The sequence below is a fragment of the Giraffa tippelskirchi genome, chromosome 2 (assembly GCF_054371585.1).
Source record: "Giraffa tippelskirchi isolate mGirTip1 chromosome 2, T2T-mGirTip1v1.2.pri, whole genome shotgun sequence".
NCBI lineage: Eukaryota > Metazoa > Chordata > Mammalia > Artiodactyla > Giraffidae > Giraffa > Giraffa tippelskirchi.
This window is the reverse complement of record NC_137276.1, coordinates 94,280,906-94,301,529: the sequence shown is the minus strand read 5'-3', so window position 1 is coordinate 94,301,529 and position 20,624 is coordinate 94,280,906. Positions and strand designations below refer to the sequence as shown.

General features: G+C 46.4%; 1 protein-coding gene across 1 annotated transcript in view; it reads left to right on the top strand.

Annotated features, from left to right (window-relative positions):
• Nucleotides 1-20,624, top strand: part of CLSTN2 (calsyntenin 2) — a 704,297-nt gene that overhangs the window by 694 nt on the left and 682,979 nt on the right. The gene's annotated exons all lie outside the window — the stretch shown is intronic.

Here is a 20,624-nt window from a genome sequence, read left to right as displayed (position 1 = left end):
GGAGAGAGCAGGGCTTGTCTCCCAACTTGGGGATGGGGTAGAAACTTGTGGGCTCCAGAGAAGGTTCCCCCTGGCCGGCCTCAGGCTACCCCAGGGCGGCTCTGGCTCCCCTGGGAACGCGCGCCCTCGGGGTGGGCCGCCGAGTCCAGGTGAAGTGCGCAATGTGATGTTCCGCACAGCCTCTGCGACTGTGCTTCGGCATCCGAGCGCAGAACCTGGTGACCTCCCTCCCCGCTACTCTGGTTCGCTTGGAGTTTTGACCTCTCGGCTCCTCTTGCCTGGGAGGAAGCAAGATGCGGGCGAACGCCTGGCGCGGTCGAGAGGCTGTAGGCTGGCGAACCGCGGAATTTGCTGCCTTGGAGTGCGAGGAGGAGCGCTGGGGTGGGGGCGACCGGAGGGTGAACTGAAAACGGAAGGTCACGTGCTTGCTGGACGGTGGTGGGAGAGGCAAGAGAGGAGCAGAGCGAGGGCTGGGTGGCGGTGGGCGCCGGAGAGGCAGTTCTGGGCGGGGGCGTCCAGCTTTGTGGTAACTTGTTGATTCTCTGCGCTTTAACTGGGAGGGCGTGCGCTTGGTTTAATGGTTGTGGTCAAATTTGCCCGTTAACCATCTCGGGGAGGACCGTGGTCATTGACCGTCGACAGAGGAAGGAGGAGTTTGCTCCAGTAGATAAAGAGACGCCCTATTAGAGGCAATCTGATTTGCAAGCTGGCTTTGCACTGTGGCTTCCACTTGGCTTAAGAGGGAATGTTTTCTGTGTTTAATTACCTTTGGAGGGTGGGGAGAGTACGAGGCAGACAGTTCGCCGCCTGAGAACCTCGGAAATGCCTCTCCCGCAACTTGAGAGTGATACAATTGAGAAGGATAGTAGAGTTTCTGTTCATCCTGTAACCTTTGAGTTTTGTGGTGACATGGTTTTTGGTGACATGATTTTATAAGAGGCATCCTATTTCTTTTCATCCCATCCCCCACCCCCATCCTTGAGAAGTAGTTTCTCTTGGCGGAAGACAGCGGAAAACTGATGATGAAAATGCCTCAAACATGTGGCAAAGGTAAAGGAATGTGTAAAGAAGTCGCCTATCACCCCGAGAGACTGTTGTTTTTGTGAAAACGGAATTAATGAAGTTCCAAAGCTTTTGCTCTCGTTCCCTAATATAAAAACTTTGTTAAACAGGCGGATGATATCTATTGAATTTTTTCGTCACTTTGTAGCAGAGCAAATGGTGTATGGATGAGCAGATGTCTGCAAACAGGGGGCCTCACAGCAAGTGAAGAAAGAAGGGAAAACTTGTTTGAGAAGAAGACCTGGTATGCTAATGCATCGCAGGGTTCCCAGATTAGAATGGAAAACGGTACAGATAAAAGAGAAAGATTGAAAAGAAAAAAAAAAAATCCAGACTCTCAATGATTCACGCTCATATGAATAATTATGTGCATTTTAACCAACACTTTTCATCTTCCCCACTTAGAACATATTCATTTCGTGCTGAAAACAAGCCATTTGTCTTTCTGGAGTAAAAAGTTGATTGGTCTGCTGAGTGCGAGTTGCTTTCTGAATCCCCCGTCTTCCTTCTTTCTCTTTCTTACCACTGGGGGGCTGCAAAGGGCGTTGTTAGCTGCATTTTTTTTTTTTTTTTAAAGACAAGTGTGTAATACTCGATCAAAACAGAGACACTTACTATGACACTTCAGTTGGGAAGTACAGGGCTGACTTTCCTTATCACAATGCACATGCAGTTTACGTTTCCAAATTTCAAATCATCTCTGAAGAATGTTTGAGACACTGAAGGTTATGCTTTGTATATGATGCATCCTGCCACTGACTTTGCAGTTTCTAACGTTCATGTTGTTATTATTCCCTATTACTAAAGAGGAGAAAAGTCAGGAAGGCATGCAAAGAAGATTGAATGAAAAATACCCTTCTTCTCCCATACAGTTCCGAATTCATGTGTGGAGGAAGATTGGGAGTGGGGTGTCAGGCTTCCTGGTAGACTTGAATACATCCTCTGGACAACTGTCTGGAAGCACATCTTCCCGGTATGGGCTCCTGTATGATGATGTGTTTGAGGCACACAGCTGGTTCTGCCTTTGTGTTTCTTGCTTCTTGCCTATAGGAAATTGAGCAGCTAAGCCCTGAGAACCGTTCTTGCAAGATCTCTGCAATTTCAGTGCAAACGTATTCCCGACTTCAGAAATAATACAGTGGCCAGGGAGCTATTATAACCCCTTCCTTTTACTCTTCTGTATCTTGGCTATTCAAAATAAGCAAACACTTGCAGGACGCCGTGAAAAACCAGATTCTATGCAAAGCTGAGAGGGCATTGTGGAGCCAAGGAGTCTCTGGGGCAGAGAAAGGCATATCTTATTCAGGGAAAAAAGACAATACAATAAACATCTTAAGATTTGTGTCAAATTTGGTGCTTTATCAGTGGTCTCAGGTCTCATGGGCCTGGTACGCAAACCCTTTTCAGTTCTCAACATCCAGGCATTGGTTGTTCAGAACAATACTTGAGTATGTGCTTTGCTTAGTTGCTCAGTTGTGTCTGACTCTTTGTGACCCCATGGACTGCAGCCCACCAGGCTCCTCCATCCATGGGGATTCTCAAAAAAATAGAAGGCTGTTTTTCATTTTCCAAGAATACTGGAGTGTGTTGCCATGCCCTCCTCCAGGGGATCTTCCTAACCCAGGGTTCTCCTGCATTTCAGGTGGATTGTTTACCATCTGAGCCACCAGGGAAGCCCAAGAATTCTGGAGAGGGTAGCCTATCCCTTGTCCAGGAGATCTTCCCAACTCAGGAATTGAACCAGGGTCTCCTGCATTACTGGCAGATTCTTTACAAGCTGAGCTACCAGGGAAACACATACTTGAGTATAGACCATCAGTAATAACTGATGTTGTGTCTGCCTATGTTTTCAGAGCCTGGCTCAGTGCTTTGCAGGGTTCTTAGAAAATATAAGAAGACCACCCCCATTCCCATCTCACTACTGCCTTGCTTTGAGAGCTTTGATCTGGTTGAAGAGGCAAGATTTTTATGTGAAAACTTTAAGAGAATGACAGCAGGCTGAGTTTGTACCAAGTGTGGTACTGTACGATGGGTACGCAGACAAGGGAGATGTGGGTAGGAAGGGGCTTGCAAGTGCAGCATTTGGTAATAAAGAGGGGAGAGGACAGAGCGGAATTGTAGCAGGAGTGGTATAATCGTAGTAATTGCAGCTTGTGGAACCTCTCCTTAGTGGAACAGGCACTCTGCTAATCTCTTTACCTGGACTGTCTCTCATATTTACATGCCATGCAGGACTGATGTTGGTAGCCCACCTCACAGAGAAGAATATGACTTGCCGCGACCACCAGTGAAGGTTGTGACACTGGGGTGAGAATGAGAAGGCTCACCACGCCCAGTGTCCCCTGACTATTCATCACGTATTCTCCCCTTTGGGTTTAAAGGTAGATCTAGCGGCCATGGAGAAGCTGACTATCTCTCTGAGATCCCCAGGAGCCCTATGGTCCTGCTCACAGCAGGAGAGTCCAGGGCTATTGTCTCGAGGGGCCTGTCAAGAGGTGAAGGGAGTGGGCCTTGTTCTTACCCACAGAAACCTGCTTTGAGCAGCAGCCTCATCCTCCGTCTCACAGAGTCAAAAACCATCCCTGTCTATTCCAAAGTGCACGTGCAGAACATCCTACAGGGGCGAAAGTGCTGTGGGATTTTTATGGTGAATTGTCCTGTGTCATCTCTGGGAAAGTAGCATGTGACTTCTAGTGATGTGACAGTAGTTTCCCCAACAGCTGAAGCACAGTGACAAAACGTCCCCAGCAGTGCATCAGAGGGCACATGCTGACCTGCACTTGTCCCAGAGTACCTGTGGTTCTTGGGCCAGGATGTGCTCATTACTGCCCTGGGCCCTTTGGATTATGTCTTTGGGCTGTAAGGTCACCTTCCTCATCCTGATTCCTTCTGTGACTCAAGACATGGCCAGGGCTGGACATGGTCTCCCCTGGGAGCCTCCCCTGCCTGGTCCCCCAATCTGGTCCCCCAGGCTGCAGTTCTCCCTCTGGAGTACCTGTGCTCCTTGTGTGGTCCATCACCACCCTGTAAGCCCTGAGAGCTGGAATCTCATCCTGATTCTGCCTGCATCTCTGAGGTTATCCTTCTGCCTGGCCTCTGAAATATCAGCTGAACAATCAGCAATGATTGGCTTAGTGAATCCACCTGTTTGCGGTTGCAATGGTATTGTTTCACAGACATTTTGGATATTTTCGTTTTTCTCCTGTCCTGTAGGAAGGAAAATTTGAGCTTAGTAACCAGAGAAACCTGGGTTCTAATCCTGGCCCTACCCCTTCCCAGTTAGATAATCTTGGGCAAATCGGTTAATCCCTTTGAACTTCAATTTCTTTATCTACAAAATGGGGACACAAAGATCTGCCTTGCCAAATAGTTGACAGGATAGTGTTTAGAAATCACTTAGTGCAGTTCATGGCATGTAAACAGCATTAAATATACGGTGACTATAATTCCTGATCATTTAAACACTGGGTTCTAGCATCTGAGATTCTCCCTTTCTGAATGACTTCTTGGCAGTTCAGTAGGTTTGTTCATACCTTCTCTCCATTCAAACTCTGTTTTCTCTGTCTCTGTCCATATATGTGGACATAGTGATATATAAATATGTGTACACAGAGACATTTGACTTGAATTGTGAAAATACTACTCTATAAATGCCTTTGAGGCTGGGACCCATATCTCATCTCATTAATCTCTAAAGCCCTGCAATTAATGCAGGGTGAGCTCTGAGGAAGGACTCAGCAATGTATGTTATCTAAATAAATAAACATTTCTCAATGCCGGTGCTGAAGGTACGGGATTCTGGTCTCTGTTGTGATTTGGGTTGTTAAGAGACGTCCCCTGACCAGTGAATATTTTCCTCCCAGCCTTGCTGTCCCAGGAAACAGAGAAGCATTCTTGTTTGTTTGTTTGTTTGTTTAAGACATTGACAGTTTCTGTGATGGTGCATGTTTATGTGGAAAGGGGTAACTGAAGCTGTGATAACCAAATGACAATTTGAGACAGATTATTATTTTATAATTTATTATTTAGCCCACCACTAATTGGAGCCTGTGGAAATTGGAATGGTGGGTTTGTGGATGGATCATGAGAAGACTGAGCTGGGGGAAGCATGCTGAACTGAAGACACAGGCACTGAATAGGACAGGTTTGCTGTCTTAGTCAGTTGGAGCTCCTGTAAAAAAAATACAATAGATTGGGTGGCTTATAAACAACAGAAATTGATTTCTATGGTTCTGAAGGAAGGAAGTCCAAGATCAGGGTGCTGGCATGATTGGGTTCTGGTGAGAGTTCTCTTCTGGGTTACAAACTGCCAACTTCTCATTGTGTCTGATGTGTGGAATGCAGAGATAGGAAGCAAGTTTTCTCATGACTCTTATAAGGGCACTAATCCCATTCATGAGGGCCCCACCCTCAAGACCTCTTCTAATCCTAGTATGCTGCTGCTGCTAAGTCGCTTCAGTCGTGTCCAACTCTGTGCGACCCCATAGACGGCAGCCCACCAGGCTCCGCCGTCCCTGGGATTCTCCAGGCAAGAACGCTGGAGTGGGCTGCCATTTCCTTCTCCGGTGCATGAAAGGGAAAAGTGAAAGTGAAGTTGCTCAGTTGTGTCCGACTCTTAGCGACCCCATGGACTGTAGCCTACCAGACTTCTCCATCCATGGGATTTTCCAGGTGAGAGTACTGGAGTGGGGTGCCATTGCCTTCTCCTCTAGTATGCTACGATTTGGGTTTTAAGGAGAGGGTCTCCCAAAGACCTTCTCTCCTAATACCATCACATTGAGGGGTAGGGTTTCAACAGTACATTTTGGGAGAACACTGACATTCATCTGTGCCATTCCGTCAGGGAGCAATAGGCAGAAGGCAAAAGAGGGCAGTGATCAGAGGAGAATGCCTGAGAGAGTGAGGCCAACCCAAACATGCACTGGGCCCATTTTTAGCCATATCAGCCAATAGCTAGCTATTTCTCAGTCTCCTGTTATTCTGTGAGGGGAACAAAAAGATAAAGCAAGTTTCAGATGTCAGAGAGCTCACACCCAGTCTAGGGCAAACATCACACGTGACACAAACTATTGGAGAGCTCTATAGCTTCTGGGGAGAGGTCAGACTGTGCATGAAAGACCTTGAAAAGGTCTTTCAGGAAAGACAGAAATTGGCAAGGATAGGAGAAATGAAGAAAGAGTTATGGATTACATGAAAGAGGTCTTAATGGGTGAGTAGGCCTTTAGTAAGAAGATGGGGTTGGGGGATAGGACAAGTAGATGCAAAGAAAGAATGTCCATGTTGGTACACAGGCAGGAGTGAGGAGGGAGCCCAGCCATGGAAAAATATATTTCTGCACAGAGATTACAGAGCTAATAAAGGAATGAGTGTTTATTGAATGCATACCCTGTTCCAGGCACTATTTTAAGCCCTTTGCATGTGACAGTTGGTTTGATCTTAACCCCAATTGGATTGATCTACCAATGATACAGTTAGAATTACTATCCTGTATTTACAGAGGAGAAAACTGAGACTCAGAGAAGGGAAGTAACTTGCCCAAGGTCCCACGGCTTAGTGGTCATGGGACTGAGATGTGAACCCAGAACAGTGTGGCAGACATGGACTTCCATGTCACATGAGCGTACCTAGCAGCGTGATGTGTCTTCAGTCAGAGGAAAGCTCTGAGTGGGGCCAGAGAGGCTCTGCTGCCCTGGAAGGCATCTCCTCACAGTCTGAGAGCATTTGAGTTTCACTACAAAATTGCTGAAAGAATTGTTTTTCTGGAAGCCTCACTCTCTGGTTGACCTCCCCATCAAGAGTGAGCATAGCCTCTCTCTTCTCACCCGGGCAGCTGGAAGCCTTCCTCCATCCTCCCGCCCCGCCCCCATCATGCTTGGCCTCAAGCAGAGAAGGCAGCTGTCTGCATTGCATGGTCCATTGGCTGGGTCTCTTGGGCCAGGAAGGCCCCGCAGGACTCGTTCATTTGGGTTAATTATGGCCCTCCTCTGACTCCTGTTTTTTAAATAGCCAGGGTCAAAGAAAGCTACCACAGACATTTTCAAGTGTATTAGATATACTTGAAGCCTGGACTTGGGAGAATGAGGAGGTGAGTGTGGCAAGGCTGGGAGAGATGGTGTAGATGGAGTAGCAGGTAACCTGACTGCTCCTAAAGCCACCCTTCCTTCTGCTGTCATGGCTGGATTTTACACAATCAGTTGTCTTTTTCACAAGTACCCATTTTACACATTGGTAAATGAACATCATAGAATATGTTCATCCCAGCCCTCTAGGTCATCACAGAGCACTGAGCTGAGCTCCCTGTACTATATATATATAGAGTGGCTTCCCACTAGCTGTTTTACACATGGTATTGAAAACACTCTGTTCTACAGATGAATCAGGAGAACTCTAACCACACCAAGATGTGTGAGGGAATCAGGTGCAGCAGATGCTGTTGGAATTTTCACTGAGAAAGCCTGTAAACGCTACTCTCATTGCTTCTAAAAATGCTTAATTGGCTGAAATTTAACTTAAGTTATGCTGTTTTAAAAAAAATGCCCACAACACATCATTTTTGGTGACTTCTGCCACTTTGCATTTCCATGCTGTCTGTTGTATTGTAGAGTTAAACAAATCTCCAGTCTTCCAAGTATGTGCAACAGGAAATCATTGTGGAGAAGGCAGGAAAGGCATTTTCTCCCAGTCTCCTGATGTGGATTCACTGATCAGTGTGAGGCTCAGGACACATCACTCAGCCCTCTGATATCTGCTTCTTCCTGTGCCAAAAGGACACGATGGCATCTCCTTCCTTTATTCAAGAAAGTTATGAGTATCCATTTGCTAAGGACTCTGAATGCCCTTTGGAAGGATAAAGTGTCTAAGCAAATAAGGTGATCAGATTTAAGAGATTGTCTGTGAGACTTCAGGGCTCAAACTCCCCTCAAACAAAGCCCTACATCTTTCTTCCTTTATACTGTCTTATCAGTTCAATTAATGATATTTTCAGAAGTCTGAATTTAGAGTTAAGACTCTTCCTTGTTCTTTCACGTTTAGTCTGCATATGGTGCACAGCGGGTGGTCACCGTGCTTATGCAGCAGTTGCAGGCCCATAAATTTTCAGGGTAGAACCAGTCAAAACTGTTAATATGATGTCAAGTTGATGTGTCGCTTTCCAATTTGCATGTATAACTGCATTGCAGCAAATTAATTACAACAGATAAATGTTAATCTAATGCATGTCTCCTTGTAATTAATGAAATATAACCATTATATGGTTATATGATTTATTATTTTAATTTGTAAAATGCTGAATTCTCCTATAAAGTTAGATACAGTAAGAGGAGAAGCTGGCCCATATAAAGCATTAGGAAAAATAATCACATTTCTATAAATTAATCACCCTCTAAAAGGATATAGTTCATTAACACCATGAACTGAAAGTGTTAGATGTAAATTAGATTAACCTTTTTAGTGACACTTCCATTTATATTGCATATTCTCTTCAAACCCTAAGCACTTTACATATATTAATTCAATTAACCCTCCACAGACCCTTGTTAAGTAAGTATGTATATTAAAGTTGGAAAGGACGAGAAATGAAACCCTTCAAAGATATTGAAGTTCTGGCCTTAAAGTGCATTATTTGTGATTTCCTCTGCATCAGTACAGTTTGCGCTAGACTTCTGTAGCTTGAGAACATGGCTAGGTATTCAGGCTCTCTTGGGTTGTCAGCAAACACTTAGCATGTCAATCCACACCTGAAGCCAGAGATACTTCTGCCTGATGCTCAGGCTAGATGCTCTGAGGAAGCTTCTCCCTATTTCACAGAAGGCACCCCAGCACCCCTGGGTTTGGGTGTGGACAGGGCAGCCGCAAGTGGGTGTGGGTAACGGGAAGTTAGTGCCCCATTGGGGCGTGGAGGGTCATCTTGCCCTGGGCCCCTGCAGCTCCTCCTTTTCATTCTGCCTTTGACCGTCTGATTGCTGAGGTCGGGATAGTGAACAAAACCTTGAGAGGCTATCAGGAGAAGAAAGAAGGAGGGTCAGGTGGATGGGAATGGACCCAGACTTTTCATGTGGGATCTCTACTCAGACCTGTCAGGTTGGGGGCCAAGATCGCTGTCCTTTTACCAGCTAGGGTGGAGAGTGAGAGTGTGAGAGGAGTCCCTCTCAATCCAGCTAAAAGCCTGCTTTTCAAGGAAAGATTGCTGAGTGAGGACTTGGGTCTCTGTAGCAGCTTGTCACCTGCTCCGTCCCTCTCTCATGGGACCATGGAGATTGCACAAAGGGGAGAGGGAGCAAGGCTTGTAGTATAAACACTTATGAAGAATCAGGGGAGGGACTTCCCTGGTGGTCTAGTGGTGAAGACTTCACCTTCCAGTGCAGGGGGTTCAGTTTGATCCCTGGCTAGGGAGCTAAGATCCCACATGCCTTGCTGCCAAAAAACCAAAACATAAAACAGGAGCAATGTTGTAACAAATTCAAGAAAGACTTTAAAAATGGTTCACGTCAAAAAAAAAAAAAAAACAAATAAGAAGAAAAGGAATCAGGGGAGGAGGCTCTGTATGCATTTCCCTAACTTGATTGACTGTGTGTTGGATGTGTTTGGTGGTTTGTGGTTCTGAATGTTTGTTTTTCCAACTCGTTCTGCTTCTGAGTTCTCCAACCCGCAAGTGCTCTCCTAGGGACAGATTTTCACTCTGTTCCACAAACCCTTTGAAAGGCAATGTGTTTCAGATAACAACAGGCTGCCCTGGAGCTAGGGGTTCCAGACCTATCAAGGATAATGTTAATCCGAAGGAACGTATCACTGATGGTTAGACGTCACATAGAATGTGGGAGAACAATGTTGGAAAGTGTGACCGCTTCTCCCTGTTTCTGGAGTTCATATACTCTGCTGCTCATGCAAGGACAGAACCCACCCACTCCAGTCCTAGAATCTCAGTTCATAGTGCTCTGCTGGCTCTTCTTGGCACACTTATCTGCTGCAAAACGCTCAAAATTCTCTCCACCATACCCTGTATGGGAGGGACTCTCAGCCAAGAGCTAAAACAAGACATCACTTGGGAAATTCACAGAAATGCTAGGCAATGCGAGAAGATACTGAGTTTGCAGTTTATTGTATTAAGTTTATTCCTTCCTACTTTCCTTTCTTCCTTCCTTCATCTTCATTTTTTCCTTTCTTGTGTATTTTTGTTTGTTTGTGGAAGCGTGTGTTGTCATTTGGAACAGGGAAGGAGGCTAATCAGAGATTTATAGAGTTAAAAAGAATTTTACATTCAAGACCTAGATTTCACTTTCTTTTTATTGGCTGTTTTTTTTTTTCCCCAAAAGCAAACCAATGATTTTGGTTTTATTGCACCATCATCAGAATTATCAAGATGGTTGTATCTTGTATATTAATTTAAAAATGATATTTAAGTCTTTTTAGTGGTTTATTCCTCTTTTGACTAGAGATCATGAATAAAATATTTTCTTCTTGAAGAGCCCCCTGCCTCTCCTCTACCCATCTGCCAGTACTTAAATTCCAGCCCTTTTTCGTGGAGGAACTCAAGTCAGACACTGGCCAAGAATATTTGCTTGAAGGTGTTTTCCTGGAGTTTTGCTTTCAGATGCATCCCACCTCTTGTCTTAGAGCCCATGAGGGAGAAGGGGCAGGCTGATGAAATTGTTGGGTCACCTTCAGCATCCTTCTCATCCACTGTTTTCCCTCCTGAGATATCTCTTCCTGCTCCCTAGTTTCCACCAGGATCTCTCTCTTCAAGACCTTGGAGGCACCAAGGACTGCTTTTAGAGGTAAGGTTTGGCTGCTCCCTGGAAGCCACTCCTTAAAATACCGCCAGTATTAATGAGACTCATCTTCCTCCTAATCTTAAAATCTGTTTTCTCAGTCCAGTGGAAAATGTTAATAGAAATATCTTTTGAAGACTTGGCTACTTCTGTGGATCAGAACCATCTAATCTTACTAAAGACAGAGGGCTCACTGTGCAGTCACAGCTTCAAACAAGTCACCTGTTCATACTCCCAACCAAATGGGCTCTGATAGAGGGAATTTGGAGCTGCCACTGCCCCTGTCTCAAGTCTCCTAGACCTGATGCCCTGATGCTTTACTTACATCATCTTATCAGAGAGGAAACACTCAGACTTTCCTGTAAGCTAAGGTAATGGGACATGATGCATGATCTCACTTGGTGATGTGTACATTTAGAAAGAGGGAACACAGCTCCACCCCTAGGGTTAAGCATTTGCACACTGGCGGCATTTGGGGCAGCATGGCAGGCTGGCTGGAGGCTGTGGGGGACGTGTGAGACAGATGGGTCTCTGTCATGGCGCTCAAACCGTATTAGAGTGATTTAGCTCCTGTGCTCAAATTGTGGAAGCCCTCCAGGGATGAGTCTATTTGACTCATCTTATGTCATTCAAAAGCTGGCCGTGGCGGATACAGATCCTTAAAAAGCTGGGCTCCTGCCCGTGCTGACTGCCAGCTCTACTGGGTCTTGATGGCTTTTCACTCTTAGGTCCTGGCGTGGAGACACTATGGTGGTTAGTGTGTGTGGTTTCCATGGCTGTGGGTGAAGACGTGCACTTGAACATCCTTTCTCCCCAGAACTAAGGCAACCTTGATTTCTGGGAAACTCAAGCCCTGCCAATCCCCAGCCAACCCACCTGAACACTTAAGTAGGTACCCCAAGAGGCAAGGGAGGGAGTCAACGTCCATTGAAACGCAAGAGCCTCAGGTATGCAGATAGGGGTGCTCAGACTCAACTACAGAAGCACTGCCTGAATATGGTCATCCAGCCCAGTGTCTCCCCTCCATTAGCCGCAAGGACTCAACCTAGTTCTCTAGCTTGATTGCATCTGCTTAAAGTCAGGACAAGGTATCTCCTGAGCAGCAGCCAGCACACCTGACTCAGCAGTCTAAGCGCCCTGATTCTTCTCTGTCTGTTTTTCTCCATGTGTTCTTCAGTGCCCTGGACTGTTTTTATCTCTGGTCCTTGCTTCTTGTGACAGGCACCAACTATACCCCTGACTCTTTCTACTGCAGCCACCTCAGGACGGAAGGTGAGGCTAGGGGTGGTGGGGAGGCAGGGTGTCACTGCTCAGAGAGCACTTGGTAATTTGCAGTCTCCTGGCCTGACTGTACTTCTCTATCCCTCCAGCTCGTGGACTGATTCCTCTTTAATCCAATTCTATGCAGCCCTTGTCACACCCAGTCCATCACCCCCTGGTCAGAAGTCCTCTGTGTCACTTCATCACTTTCAGGGTAATGTCTACCCCTTGTGTACACTCAGATGTTCAGTCATATCCCACTCTGTGCGACCCCATGGACTGTAGCCCTCCAGGCTCCTCTGTCCTTGGGATTCTCCAGGCAAGAATACTGGAGTGGGTAGCCATTTTTTCCTCCAAGGGATCTTTCCTACCCAGGGACTGAGTTTGTATCTCTTGTGTCTCCTGCATTGGCAGACCAAGCCCTACTTTCCCTGGCTTACCCCAGAAGGCCTTTCTTTATTGGGTGCCCACCTGTTCCTGGGCTAGAAGGTGTGCTTATGTGCACAGGGCCCAGCTCCTAGTGCATTGCCTAAGCGACTGGATGAGTGAATCTTCTCTCACATTTTCTCCTCATGCTTCAGCCTGACCTGAGGAAGGAACTCAGTTCCCTGCCTCCTGGGCCTTCTTGTGCCTCTGTGCCAGTGTACACACTCTGCTCTATCTGCTTCTGCCTTGCCTGGCAGCCTGGTACCTCCTCTAAGATGCATCCCTGGGCTCTCCTGGAGGGGATTCTTACCACTCCCAACCCCCGCGTCCATTGCATAGCCCCCATATGTACTTTCACTGTGGCACTTAGCAGCTTGCCCACCTGCTTGCTCCTAAACTGTCTGATCCTTGAAGTCAGGGTCTGTGATGTCCTCAGCCTGTGTCCTCAGAAGTTTAGGGTCTAGCACAGGTAGGTGGGTAGGTGATGGCTGGAGTTCCCTAGAACCCAGCTCATTGCTTTGTGGGGATACAGGGCTGCAGCCCACCAGGCTCCTCTGTCCATGGGATTCTCCAGGCAAGAATACTGGAGTGGGATGCCATACCCTCCTCCAGGGGATCTTCTCTACCCAGGGAATGAACCTGAGTGTCCTGCGGCTCCTGCAGTGCAGACAGATTCTTTACCACTGATCCCCCGGGGATGCCCAACCATCAGCTACTGCAGGTCTGATGCTCTGCCCAGCGCACTCTCCTGTGTCTGTCAGTGGATCCTCCTTACTCCTGTCAGTATCCTCTTAAGCCCTAGATTGTAGAAGTCCTACATGTATAAAGCATGCCTCCTTTTCCAAAACAGATCATTAAAAGTGATTTACAGTTGATGATATCAGATGCATATGTATTGAGAGGCAAGGATGAGTTTTTAGTTGGAAAAGCTTTGTCATCAATGAGAGTGAGGTGGCTCCATTTGATAAGGCCCATGGAGTTCTGCCCCCAACAGGGAAGTGGGTGAGCAGGAAGAGATGCTGACTTCTGGCTGGGCTGAGATTCCCAGGATGCACACCTAGTTCACCAAAGATGAGCAAGTGGAATCTGTCAGAGTCAAAACATTTACTTCTGTATCTAAGGATATGCTGGTTCAGTTCTGAGCATTAAGGCTTTGATACTCTGCACAGGGAAACACCCAAATCCAGTGCTTCTGAGGCTGGTGTTGGGAGGGGAAGCTCCTGAGGTGCTTCTGGTGATGTGGACGGTGCGGGGGGGAGGGTGGGGTGGGCAGGAGGCTAATGGCCCTGCCTCTGACCTTGAAACCCTCATTCTCCTTGTGTGCTCTGTCACTCAGTGGGGTCTGACTCTGCGACCCCCTACTTCCCCGCCCCCACCCATGGACTGTAGCCTGCTAGGCTCCTCTGACTGTAAAATTCCCTAGACAAGAATACTGGAGTATGTTGACATTTCTTTCTCCAGGGGATCTTCCTCACCCAAGAATCCAACCTGTGTCTCCTGCATTGGCAGGAGGATTCCTTACCAACTGTCCTGGGAAGCTCCAAGTTTTTCTGTCAGTTATGCTGCTGGATCAGGGTCCTGGACAGGACAGAGCTGCCCCTTTCCCATGACTCTGGCTCAAGGGAAAACAACATTACCCTCGAGCTAGTAAGACTGGAGCTTGGACGCAACTGAGTTCGACTAAAGGGTCAGGGCACGTAACAGGGAAATAAGCAGAGAGGAACATGAATCTGGACCACTGGTTTGCATTGCTTCAGAACCAATGGCTCCTTTTTACAACACATATTTTGTAGTTCTCCCATTATTATCCTGAAATGAAATCTGTTGATATCATTGCTTGCTTGTATACTTAATTTAACAAATCAGTGTAATGCCTTAGCTGAAATATAAAGAAACCAAAAGGAAAATAATGTATTATAAAATAACATATGATGCTTGCACCTAGCTTATGCTAGAGGAGATAGTGAATTAGATGCTTGCTGTGAATTCCACAGCTACAAATGCAGATGGATCCAGGTGTGTTGTATCAGCAAGTCAGATACCATGGTCAGTGTTGGGGGAATGCGCTGTTAAGAAATGGTGACATTCTTCTGGTGAAGTTCTGAACAAGACAGTGTACTCTGGTCTTAATGCATAGGATGGTTATATTCCTGAGAAACTTAGAGTTTATTAAAGCTACACAAAGAATATTTAGCTGACTCATTCTAGTGCCATTAGTATAAAGAAGAGAACAGTGGAACTCTAGATGGCATGCTGGGGCCGAGAGGTGCCTGGGAGATACACGCCCCCCGCAACACACACACATACACACACACACACACACACACACACACACACACACAGAGGCTGGTAAGTTTCTGCTTCTAAGCTGGATTCCGTATATGCTTGCAGGTGAAATTACCTTCAAGCATAGACAACTTCTGGAACTGTAGTCTTTCTGGGGACCTTTTGGGACATGAGGGAAAATGTCACCAATTGGAAGACAACTGAAAGAGGTTGTCCCATTTCACAGGAAGACTTTTTGAAGCATAAGGTCTTTCCAGGGGGCATGTTGGAAGACCACATCATCCGTGTGCTGGAGCATCATTTAAGGGGATAGACCAGTGGAAGAGAGGACCGCTACTTTGCCTAAGACGGAGAAAGGCTGGGAGCAGGTGACATGTTGGGGGTGACACAGGTTGCATATGAGATGGTTCAGGGCCTTGGACCTCTGAGGCTGATGATTCTGGGGGCCATTTCCAGAATGTACATCTTTCTGGGATAATAGTGTAAATTAACTTTCCCATCAGTGAGAAAGCTTACTCATGGGCTCCCTCTTGCATCCATAGCACTGAATACCAACTTTTTGGGAGAACATATTTTGCTTTAGGTATGGAGACATGTCTTCTTCTTTTTCTTCTCCTGCTTCTCTTTCTCACAAGCAGAAGAGTAGGGGAAAAAGAGGAGGACAGGGGAGCAGACCACACTGGGCCCCTTCTTCAGGAGACTGGAATGCCTTGCCTTTTCAGGGGGAGCAGAAGGTCTGTGGATCAGATAGGAGATCAGAGTTTCAAAATGCATTGGACTAAGTCTTATTAATTGAATTAAAAGATATAGAACTGGGCTAGAGTCTCTTTAAGGCATTTGCTATCCAGTGGGAAGGAGGAACTTGACAGTACTGTTGGGGGCAAAAATAACAGCGTTTCATGTTCATATCTGGATGGATTAAATGCTAACAAACTGCCTAGAGTATTTATTATGGTCAATGCTAATATTTCAGAGATAAAACGTTGTCCTCTTGGGTGGAAAATTCTTCCCTAGTGTTCTCATTGATAATTTAGAGGGAAGAGCGTTTTTGTTTTGTTTTAATCCCTAGGTGTCTGTTTATTTTTTCTCCCTTCCTTCACATCAGCTTGAAGGTGCTCCTAAGAGAGAGGCTGAATTGCCAAAGAGAGTTTCAATAACTTTGAGATGAAAGTGCATTTTAATATTTTGATTTAATGGGAAATGGTATATCCCCATAATAAGTAGTTCAGTGACATTTGGTAGTTCTGTAATATTTGACTTGGAGTTGAGTTTGGAAAAATTTCAGCCCAACAGTAACTTCAGGGCACTAAGGGCTGTATGTCTTTCTGAAATGAGAAGACCTGGTTGACATTCTGATTCTAAAATCAACATCATCTCTTATGCGTCACCATATTTTCAATTATAATGGACCATGGGCCTTGCATTTAAAAGCCTTTTCCCTGCAAGCTCCCAGCACTGACTCACCTGGGAAGGGAGAGTGCTCACACTCACTCTTCCAACTTAACTTACTAAAATTCTTCCTTCTGCAAGGCTCTTTGGTTTTTTTCTCTCCACATTGGCTCCTTGGAGATTCTTTTAGAAAGTGGAGTCTTTTTTAACTTCATGGAGAATTTACATCCTGAGTCACCTGAAATGGTTGAACTTGGTTGGAAAAAGTAAAATGGCAGGAAGAGCCTCAGGTTGTATGAAATTGCTCTGACAGCCAGACAAAAGTATTTCTAACAAAATTTGGGGAGTAAAAGAGATGTCTAGGGCATGGTGTTCTGGTATCTTGGGATAATTCAGGTTCAGGATAATTCAGACCCTCTCTACGTTTATTTCTCATTTCAGCATTAGCTCACTCTTGAAGGAAAGCAATGCACTAAATAGATTATATCAAGAATCCGATATATCACTTGTAGGCAGCAATTCAGTTCAGAGGTTGCATTCAGGTAGTTCTAGGATGCAATGATTTTGTGGACTATTGTGGGTTTTTGCTTTTAATTTTTTAAATTTTTAAAAAATAAATTTGTTTTTGTAACTTTGTTGTTGTTTAGTTGCTAAGTCATGTCTGACTCTTTGTGACCCCATAGACTGTATGTAGCCTGCCAGGCTCCTTTGTCCATGGAATTTTCCAGGCAAGAATACTGGAGTGGGTTGCATTTTCTTCTCTAGGGGACCTTTCCCACCCAAGGATCAAACCCACATTTCCTACATTGGCAAGCAAAAGCAGACTGGTTCTTTACCACTGAGACATCAGGGAAGCCCCCCTGCCCCTGGCCCACTTTCTTTTCTTTTTTAGTGGAGGCAAATTTTATATATCATATAAATCACCTAGAGTGTATATTTCAATGATTGCTTAAATAAATTTACCAAGTGACGCAGCAGTCATCATCGATCAGTTTTGAAACATTCCTGTGACCCCAGTAAGATCCCTCACACCTGTTTACTCTGTGCAGTTTCTGTTGTTTCTTTGTTTTGCCAGGAGGCTCAGGAGCAGACCTCCTTCTATCAGAGGGTAGTCACAAAACCAGGTCCGTGACGGCCCTGTATTCTACCCGTAGTCAGCCCAGGATGGGGAAAGGCTGGCTCTTTCACCCTGTCCCCACCACCCAGCTGGGCTAGGGGAATAGAATAGCTGTCAGGTTCAGTGGGGCCTGCTACCAGTAACTTAGAATTAGGGACCTCCTGCCCAGAGGGGATGTGAACTCCAGACTGGACCACACAGCAGATCTCAACCCTGCCCGCTTCCGGTGTACACTGGCAACAGACTCAGTAACGTGCAGGTCGGGTGGAGACTAGTCAGTAGCCACAAGGTGTGTGTGGCCACTGAGGGTGCCCTGCCCACATTCCCTCTGCTCCTGCCACTTTCATGGATTCAGGCCCACTTTTCAGCAGTAATGGCCCTATGCCCGTGTGCTCTCACTAGCCAGAAGACTCTCCTCTGCCCTTGTGTGGGCCGGGCCAGGTCAGAAGACTCAAGGAATTAACACCCCCAGGAATGGTCCTCCGCCAGTGACTGACAGGAGGTAGTGGATCAATAACCCCACTCCCTAGTCCCTCAGATGGGAGAACATCACAGCCTCTCACATGGTCCCTCAGGGGTCCCTATGAGATCTGGGTTCCACTTGTCCAGCTTCCACTCTTTCTTCCTGAGTCACTTCTCTCCTCCACTGGTCTTTTTGAGATCATCTCCAAATAAACTGTGCATGCATGCTCAGTCGAGTCCCACTCTTTGTGACCCCATGGACTGTAGCCCACCAAGCTCCTCTGTCCATGAGATTCTCCAGTCAGGAATACTGGAGGGGATTGCCATGCCCTCCTCCAGGGGATCTTCCCAACCCAGGGATTGAACCCAAGTCTCTTATGTCTCCTGAATTTTCAAGTGGATTCTTTACCACTAGCACCACCTGAGAAGTCTCCAGATAAACCACCTGCACTCAAATCCTTGTCTCAGGAGGGGTCTGCTCCTGAGGGAACCCAAACAGACAGAAGGAGTGAACAAGAGAAAGCATTTTATAGGGAGCATTTGTGTGCTCTCTGTGGACTTCCCTGCTGTTCTCTATAATAAATCTGACAGGATCTGAATGCTGGGATTCCTTTGCACATTTAGTCAGAATGGCTTGGTAGCTGTGAGGTCTCCTGGGGCATTTGGAGGCCTATGTGATCCCTGACTGGTATTTCCCCTCACTGAACTTGGGGCATTCCCATGCTGTACTTCACCTGGTGTTCGATCCAACCCAGGGTGAAGAGGTTTCCCTGCAGTGAGGCTGTGTGCTGGGCTCTACAGCCCAGCAACCCTGGACCTGGTTGGGGTGGGCGGCTCTTTCTTGGAGAGCAGAGGCCTGGAACTCTGAAGGTCCCTTGAGGGCAAGGTTGCCCCAGCTCCTTAAGATCTGGGCTAAGGTAGATTCCCATGCCCCACCCCGGGGGGAATGAGTTAAATTAGGCTGATGCCCACAGCAGACATCATCCCCACATCTGGGGCAACATCTGGTGCTTCTGATCGCAGCCAGATTTCTCGAGAGTCTATTTTCAGCATTCTCACAGAGCACCTATGAGTGAATTTGCAAAGCAGTTACCTCTGTCTGCAGCGCTTCCTTCACTGATGTGGAGCAGCCGGCAGAGCTGAAAATCTCTCTTCTCCACCCACCCTGGCTTGCCCGTGTGTCTGGATGACTACGGTCATTCTGTCATTTCAGGGAAGGCAGAGAAAAATCTGGTGGATACAAATTCTGCCCTTTCTCTGAGAGACTTAGTGCACTGAGCCACTGTCGGCTAAGTGGGTTGACAAGAATTAGTCCATCCGCTTAGCTTCAGTCACATGGCTCGGCTCAAAGGTATGCAGTTTGGTGTTTTTTTATTTTTTTGACAGCCAGATGACTTTATTTTAGGGTCAGTGTTCTCAGCATATAAATATATGTAAATAGGCCATTTCAGGTACTGAAGACAACACCTGATTATTTTAAAAGTTGTCTTAATTCTGGGTGATAGACTGGTTCATGGTGTGTGAATGGTGTGTAAATCTTGATTTGGTATATTGGTCTTGATTATGTTACTTAGAAACAATGGGAACTTGGAAACTTCTCTGAGGGTCAGATTTCTCATCTTTACGATGCCTATAGTAAATCCTACCTTGAGACACTGTTGGAAAAATAATGTAAGCCAAGAACATAAAAACTTGGCGTAGAAGTGGCTGGTGTTCTGATTATCTATTGCTACCTAGCAAGCTGTGTGCTGTGCTTAGTCGCTCAGTTGTGTCCAACTCTTTGCAACCCCATGGACTATAGCCCTCCAGGCTCCTCTGTCCGTGGGGATTCTCCAGGCAAGAATACTGCAGTGGGTTGCCTTGCCCTCCTCCAGGGTCTCTCTCCAACCCAGGGATTGAACCCAAGCCTCCTGCATTGCAGGCAGATTCTTTACTGTCTGAGCCACCAGGAAAGCCCACCTAGCAAACCACTCCTAACTAATCCATAGTAGATTTACGATGCTGTGTTAGTTTCAGGTGTAGAGCAAAGAGAATGTTATACATATACATATATCCTTCTCTTTCAGATTCATTTCCCATATAGGTTGTTAAGAATAAGAATATTGAATAGCGTTCCTTGTGCTATACAGTAGATCCTTGTTAGTTATCTGTTTTATATATAGTAGTGTATATATGTGAGTTCCAATGTATTCTCATAGAGCCTGTGGCTTAGGAATTTACACATAGGGGTGGGGGTGGGGGGTTAACTTGTCAATGCTGTGTGATGACGGTGGCCTTGAATGACCAGGTCTTGGTTGGGATCACCTGAAGGTTTCTTCACTCCCGAGTGCCTAGGCTGGGATGACTCTGGACTGGATTTAGCTGGAGCTGCTGACCAGAGGCTGCACATGGTTCAGCTTGCTCCCTGCAGGAAGGATAGGCACACTTCTTACCAGTACACAGAAAAGAAGCTGCACAGCCTCCTATGAACCAGCTGCATCCCTTTCCTATGTCATCTGGAAATAGGTCCTACTCACCTCAGGGGTTCTCTCACTAGATGATGACTTGCATTTTCACCTTCACTCTCTTTTCCTTGACCTTGGCTTTAGCTAGAGTCATCTCTACTCTCTCACGCCCGGAGGGAGAGGACGGAGGACACTCATTTCCCAGGCATCAGGTCCTGAGCCCACACTACGAGGTGGACAGCATGCACAGTGGGATCTCTGGAGGAAAGATGGGGCCCCGAAGGAGATGCTACCCACAGGCTAGAGGGAAGAAGGTGATGGAGTAGCCAGACCTTAAGCATAGTTACACCCATCAACTCGGGTCAGCTCTTCCTCCAGGGACTCTGTGAGGTAGATCTGATAACTCCCCCA